Source organism: Muntiacus reevesi, chromosome 5 (assembly GCF_963930625.1).
Source record: "Muntiacus reevesi chromosome 5, mMunRee1.1, whole genome shotgun sequence".
Lineage (NCBI taxonomy): Eukaryota > Metazoa > Chordata > Mammalia > Artiodactyla > Cervidae > Muntiacus > Muntiacus reevesi.
In genome coordinates this window covers 79021626-79029419 of record NC_089253.1, presented here as the reverse complement: position 1 = coordinate 79029419, position 7794 = coordinate 79021626, and the positions used below count along the sequence as shown (strand labels likewise).

At 40.1% G+C, this 7794-nt stretch overlaps 1 pseudogene; it reads left to right on the top strand.

The window, feature by feature from the left end:
- Positions 1–891: 891 nt before the first annotated feature.
- Positions 892–1189, top strand: LOC136169609 (keratin-associated protein 3-3-like; annotated as a pseudogene).
- Positions 1190–7794: the final 6605 nt, after the last annotated feature.

Here is a 7794-nt window from a genome sequence, read left to right as displayed (position 1 = left end):
TGCACAGTAGGAAGGGAGGATGTTTCAAATTCCGGTTAAAAATACAGCCATAAATATCAGACAGACAAGGGCTGCAGTCCCAGTTAAATAGCATAGTGGCTGTGTGACCTTGGCGCAAGCTATTTATCTCTCTGTGCCTGAGAGTATTTACATCTAAAATGATACCCGCCTCATGAGGTTGTTGGGAAAATGCATTGAGATAGTATAAACTCTGAGGACAGGGCTGGAAGCACAGTAAGAGCTCAGTATATGTTAGTCTTCATTAGCTACTTTGAGCAATTCAATAAGCTTAAGAAAATCTGGAGTTGGATTGCTAAATCTTATTTAGGAAATTATACATATCATATAAATTGTCAATGAATTGTTCACAGTGAAATGTCAGTCTGGGAAAAAATGAAGTCTGGATAGGAGGGTGCAGGCTTTGCTTCTAGGCATGGCACTGTCACTGTAACCAGTTGGGGGACCTTTGGCAAATTGCACCATCTCTCTGGATGTTTGTTTCCTCATCTATAAACGAAGCAGAGCAGACTGGAAGATTCGTAGAGTCCCTCTAGGGTGAAACTTCTGTGAATCTCCTGTTTGCTGACTCCACACTGTCCATGGAGGAGCACTATTAAAACTTTGAAATATTAATTATTCATATTCAAGTTTTACTTGTTACATTCGAGACTTTGCATTAGAGTCTTGAAGCATTTCATAATTAATTAGTAGACATGAGATTTAAACCAGTGTATCACAGCTTTTAAATTTTAAGTGGTACAAAATATTCCCATTTATATGGAAAAACTCAAACGAGCTTTTTGGCCAACCCAATACTTTCTTGGATACCGCAACAGGCTAAGAGGTTTAAAGTAAAGGGTTTCTCCAAAAGCAAACCAGATTCCCACCACCATGGCTTTCTGTGCTTCCCATTACTGCTGCAGCGTCCTCACTGGTACTGTCACCACCATCTGCTCCTCTGATAAACGCTGCCCAAGTGGACTCAGCCTGCCCAGCACCTGCCCACACACAGTTTGGTTAGTGGAGCCAACCTGCTGTGACAGCTGCACCCCACCATGCTAATTCCTTGACCCTGTGTGCCCACCTGCTTCCTGCTCTACCCTTCCAGCCCACCCTAGGCCTGGAGACCATCAAGCTCGCAAGCTTCACTCAGCCCTGGGATGAGCCCTCCATCCCAAGCTGCTGCTGACCGATGGCTGCCTCCCTCAGTGTCTGGTGATAATATGGAAGCTATCTCTTCAGCATTCACTTGCCTCAGTATATTTTGAATAGGGAGGCAGACCAGATGGCCTAGATATGGACAACCTACCATTCATCTTAATGGAAAGAAAATCAAGAAATTTGTTATGGCTATTTGGCTGAGTGTCATTTGGTTCATTTGGGCAGGTGACTATCATCTATTATCAAAGGTATTGAAATCTATCAGACCTCAGATTGTATTTTCTTGGTCATGTTGCTTCCTAGATTCCATTTCTTTTTTTTTTTTTAGATCCCATTTCTTATACTGAGTATTTTCATAGAGAAAAATGTAATTTCTTGATGAGTTTTTCAATAAACTTTATTTCTGTGACAACAAGTAAGTGGTTTCTGTAGGAACTATCTTGTCTTTAATGTTATGAATCTGTCTTCACACTCATTATATAATGTCTGTAGAATAAAATGTGCCCATTAGAAACCTGCAGAAAAACTGGAATATGTAGTTCATAGTAAGATATGAGGGTTTTTCTGATAAATATTTACCAGGTGAAGAGTGATTAACATTTAGCAAAACTCATTTAACACAGAGGCAGGTTGAGCAATGAGGAGTTTATAGAAAGTGCACACCATTATACCTTACCAGTGACTGGTCAGTATCACAGTACCTACTTTAAAAAGGAAGAAAATGTTTGAACTGTCCTGAACCACAGTCAAGAATGCGATGAAAAGACTAAAGCGATTGTGACCTCATAAGTTCCCACCTTCTACCTGTGATGTGATGGTCTATTTTGAAGTTTGTCTTAGTTCCTTGAGGGCAGGGAGGGGAACTTGACTTTTCCAGCACATGTGCAGTGTCTTTGCTCAACATTCACAGAGACCAAGGCACTGCACTGGGGAACAAGGAAGGAGAGCTGAAATAAAAAATATCCCTTAAGAATGTGTGAACTGCACTGCAACCCTGACTTGAACTGAAGGATTCTTGACTTAAACGAGAGTTATTGGGCTTCCCTGATGTCTCAGTGGTAAAGAATCTGCCTGCAGGAGACATGGGTTTGATTCCTGATCCAGGAGCAACCAAGCCCGTGTGCCCAGCTACTGGGCCTGTGCTCTAGAGCCCAGGAAGCGCAAATACTGAGCCCATGTGCCGCAGCTACTGAAGTCTGGGTGCCCTGAAACCCATGCTCTGCAACAAGAGAAGCCACCACAATGAGAAGCCTGGGCCCTGCTACGAGAGAGTAACCTCTGATCACCACAACTAGAGAACGCCCACATGCAGCAATGAAGACCCAGCACAGCCAAAAATAAATAAATAAAAATTAAAAGAGAGAGAGAGTTATAAAAAAAATCAAGTAGAGGCTGTAATAACAAATTTTATTCAGCAGAGTCTTCTTGGCATAACACTAGCACTTGTTAAATAAATAACAAGCAAATTTCTTTGCTAGCTCTACTTTCCACTTGGCAGTTAGTATTTTTTTTGTGGACACCATATATTAGTGAATACCATCAGAGACCCTAAACTCTTAGAACTACTAAATAGAATTTTTTTATGGCCGGTAGATTTTTACACGTCAAGGTCCCCTACCCTCTACATTGACAGTATACTGTGTGATTGCTTCCATCTAGTGAAGCAGGCTTGTGTTATACTCATTTTATACTCATGTTTAGCGGAGCCATACCCAAGGCTGTGTAGTCCATTTTTCTATTTTAATGCTCCATCTTTCCTTTTCCATTTCCTCATTAGACAGAGGCAACACAAAGGTAGGGACATTATATTCTCCATAATGCCAGCAATATTGCCAAGCACTAGATGCTCAGCAAATATTTTTACTTTATTTAGAAAGTGGTATTAAACTATTAAGAAAGTCTTAAGACTCCACATACAAGCCCCATCAGAAAAGTGTAACCCAGAACATAACAGTTGAATATGATCTAGAAAAGTACATAGAGATGATACATAGGAGATTATTTACCAGTGTTAACCAATATAGTTGTCACAAGTAGCTAATTAAATTAAAATTAAAATTGAACATTCAATCCCTCAATCACTTAACCACACTGCAAATGTTCCGTAGCCATTGGTCTCATACTGGATAATGAAGAATGGAATATAGCCATCATCACAGAAAGTTCTTTGGGATACAGCTGTTCATAGACTGTTTTAAAAATACAATTTATACCCAGGGACCAACCCTAGTCTGCATATGGCTCAAGCCAGACTAAAGGGAAAGCTGGCCCCAGGAATCAGAGTGAAAGTGTGCGTATATGCGTATGTATAAGTATATCATACATTTATAAATATATACATGAGTAGTAAACCTCCCAATTCATCCTTTGATCTACTTAATAAATATTTATTAAACACCTACTACATACCAAGTTCTATACTATGTTCAGGGAAAACACAGATGAATAACACAGTCCCCAACCTCCAGGAGTTTGCAGCTTGGGGATAAAGACAAGCTATAACCAGGATGCTATACTGGTACAGCTGTTTCATGGGGATTCAGCCATGCTGACCAACCACCGAGCTATAGAGTTCCCCACCCACAAATATTCACACATGCAAAAATGAAACAAAACCTCACATACACCTTCAAGAGGTCAGTTGTATGACAAGTTAGCAGTAATTAGCAGTAATGGGCTTTCCTGGTGTCTCAGACAGTAAAGAACCTGCCTGCAGTGCAGAAGACCTGTGTTTGTTCCCTGGGTCTGTTCCCTGGGTCGAGACGATCCCCTGGAGAATGGAATAGCTACTCACTACAGTGTTCTTGCCTGAAGAATTCCATGGACAGAGGATCTTGGCAGGCTACCATCCATGGGGTCACAGAGTCAGACACAACTGAGTGACTAACACTTTCACTTTTTTTCATCCTACATCATATTCATTATTTTATATACTGCCTATTATTTGCAGATTTCTGCCAGCTGATAAGTAAGTCTTTCACTAAAAACTGTCAGGAGAATAAATAAGCCCTGGGGATGTAAAATATAGCATGGCAACTACAGTTAATAATACTGTATTATATATTTGAAAGTTGCTAAAAGAGTAGAGGCTAAACATTCTCATCACGAGAAAAAAATTTTTTTTGTTAACTGTGTATGATGATGGATGTTAGCCAGACTTATTGCGGTGATCATTTTGAATATAAATATCAAATATTTACCACTAATATCAAATCATGTTGTGCATCTGAAAGTAAAATTATGTCATATGTCAGCTATACCTCAATTTTTTTAAAAAGCTGTCAGGAGTTTAGGGGGAAAAAATCAAACCGAAAGCACTTTCTGCACTGTCCTAATTGCCTAGATGCTATGTTTATACTCTGTGTTTATGTAACCTGTCTTCCTTTTCACTGTTTTCACTTTGGTCCACATAAGCACATTTGAGATGGGTCATCTTTTAAGTCTGCACTATTTTTCTTGATTCATTTATTTGTGATATCAACTGCCAGTTATTGAGTGCCTGGTTATGTACCAGTCACTGTACTGGGCATTTTATACAAAATATCTCTAATCCTCATAGTAATCTCATAATATGGCAATTATTTGTCTCAATTTATAGATATGGAAACTGAAAAACAGAGGGATTAAAGAACTTGACAAGTTTAGCAAGTGGTAAAGTTAAGACGTCAAATCAGGGGTGCCTGACTTCCATGCCAAACTCTTTCCTGCATCAGTAAGTTTGAAGCATTAGAGTTTCAAGTCAGAACTGACATGCTCTAATTCTAGCAAGATTTCACAGTGTACAGTATGTATACTATGTGTACACATAGTGTACAATATGTATACATTATGTACATTACAGTCCAGTACAGGAAAAAGAGACAGGCAAACCAACAATTACATTCCAAGAGTAGTATATTACAAAAGTGCTGCAATAGCAGTGGGTATTGAGTTTGGAAAATGGAGCAAAGGGCTTCTTGGGGGATAAGATGCTTGAAAAAGCTGCATCTTCAAAAGCAAGAAGGTCGAAAGAGAAGGAAGGCCATTCCAGGCAGTAGGAACAGCCCCTGGAGATGCATAGAGATGAGAAGCATTCCTACAGCTGGAATTCAGTATGGCTGGAGTACAAAGTTTGGGGGAAGGGGGCAGGAACAAGGGCAGGAGTGAAAGTTGTTGTTGTTGTTTGGTTGCTAAGTCATGTCTGACTCTTTTGCGACCCCATGGACTGTAGCCTGCTGGGATCCTCTACCCATGAGATTTCTCCGGCAAGAATATTGGCATGGGTTGTCATTTTCTTCTCCAGGGTAAAGGTAGGGAATGGTTATAAGGAACAAAGAGGCAGATTGAAAAGAACCCCGATCAGCTAGAAGCTGGAGCTTCATCCACTGATAAAGACGCGGGGGGTGAGAGGACTAAAGAATTTTGATCTGAGAAGTGGCATGATCAGGTCCAAATTTTAGAAAGATCATGTAAGTATTGAAAACTCATGTGGTTCCAAGTTGTGAGCAGGAAATAATAAACGAATGAAGAGGATTCAAGGTTTAAGGAAAACTGCAGTCAAGATGAGACATGTAAATGTCACTTGGTCTTTTGTCAGGGGCACTTTGGGAATGACGAAAATCTCAGAGAACTGGAACAAAGGACTCACTTAAAGGACCACATGAGGACTTCCCTGGTGGTCCAGTGGTAAAGAATCTGCCTGCCAGTCAGGCGACAAGGGATCAATCCCTGCTCAAGGAAGATTCCACATGCAGCGGGGCAGCTAAGCCCATGTGCCACAACTACTGAAACCTGCATGCCTAGAGCCCATGCTGGGCAAAGAGAAGCCACCACAGTGAGGAAGGAGCTTGCACACCGCAACTAGAGAGGAGCCCACCTTGCCACAACTAAAGAAAAGCCCTCATGTAGCCAGGAAGACCCAGCACAGTCAATAAATAAATAAATAAAAATATAAAATACGTATTATTCAAAATTGTAAATCAATTTCCCACAGTTAAAAGGTAAATCAATTTTTAAAAAAAAAATTTAAAGCTAGACATCATCAGGAAGGTAAACTATAAGAAACATTGTTTTTCATTTGTATAAGTAAAGAACATCCTTGATGATGTAGATAACCAGTGCCAAAATGAGAAACTAGAAAAGAAAAACTAGTAAAACATCAAAAGGGAAGGAAAAATACGTTGGATTATAGCAGAATCAGTGATGGGAAGAACATAAGTATGAAGTTGTAGCGATAATAGAGAGGCAGATGCTGAAGATACTTACAGAATATAAAAAGATGCGGATGTTTCTTTGGGTAAAGTTGGGAAATAAATCAGGTTTTATCTGAATTACAGGTAGATGATTGATATGATCTGGCCAAAATTTCAAAGGTCTCTGGTTACTTTCAATACATATGTATCAAAATAACTCTTCTGCTTAAGAGATCTAGTGTGGTTTCTGGTTACTTGACTAGATCTTATCTGATCATGGTGAATTAAGTAAAGAAAGGCCTCTAAGCACTGGAGGGATAGAGTTTTCATCACCAGAGATGGGAAAGTCAGTGGGTAGAGTAGGATGAAAATTAACTGGGCAAAATAATTTATCTATACATAAAAGTTAAAATGTTGAAATGTTGATAGGGTCATTGCTGTTATCGTTGATTAGTTGCTCAGTTGCTCAGGCGTGTCCAACTCTTTTGTGACCCTAGGACTGTATGGCCCGCCAGGCTCCTCCGTTCATAGAATTTCCCAGGCAAGAATACAGGAGTGGGTTGCCATTTCCTTTTCCAGGGGATCTTCCCAACCCCGGTATCAGGATCAATAAAAATATTGACAGTTTGAAAAAATAAAAATATATATACAACCAGTGCTCTGGGACAACCCAGAAGGATGGGGTGGGGAGGGAGGAGGAAGAGGGGTTCAGGAGGGGGACACATATACACCTGTGGTCAATTCATGTCGATGTGTGGCGAAAACTGCCACAATATTGTAAAGTAATTAGCCTCCAATTAAAATAAATTAATTAATTTTTAAAAATTGGGGGGCAGAAGCTTGATGAAAATATATTCTTCCTTGCAATGGAAATATGGGAAGAATCAATTCTTTGTTTTACAAATTATTTCATTTTTAAAATAATACTCTTCTAAAGTAATAAATACATGATTTGGAAAGTAAAAATAAAGAAAGAAATAAAGGATCATATTGGCCTGGTTGCTTAGCAGTAAAGAATTTGCCTGCAGTGCAGGAGATGGAGGAGATTCAGGTTCATTCCCTGTGTTGGGACGATCCCCTGGAGAAGGAAATGGCAACCCACTCCAGTATTCTTGCCTGGAGAATCCCACGAACAGAGGAGCTTGGAGGGCTATAGTCCATGGGATCACAAAGTGTCGGACATGACTGAGCGACTAAACAACAAAAACAGTAATGACCCCATGACTGTGAACCCTGTAACCATGTGGGAATAGGACTCAGGACTGCCACGTTATTCCATTTTTTGAAGGGACATGGGAAATTTTCATTTTTCTGTGACATTGCCTGAGTTCTGGAGGTGGCGGACACCATGCAGGCCGAAAAACCTGCATCTTTGTTCATCTGTTTGTAAGTCCTGCCTAGAGAGTCTTGAGGTGAACATGGGCGAGAAGATCAAGTAGGAGGCTATTTGGAGTAAAACAGG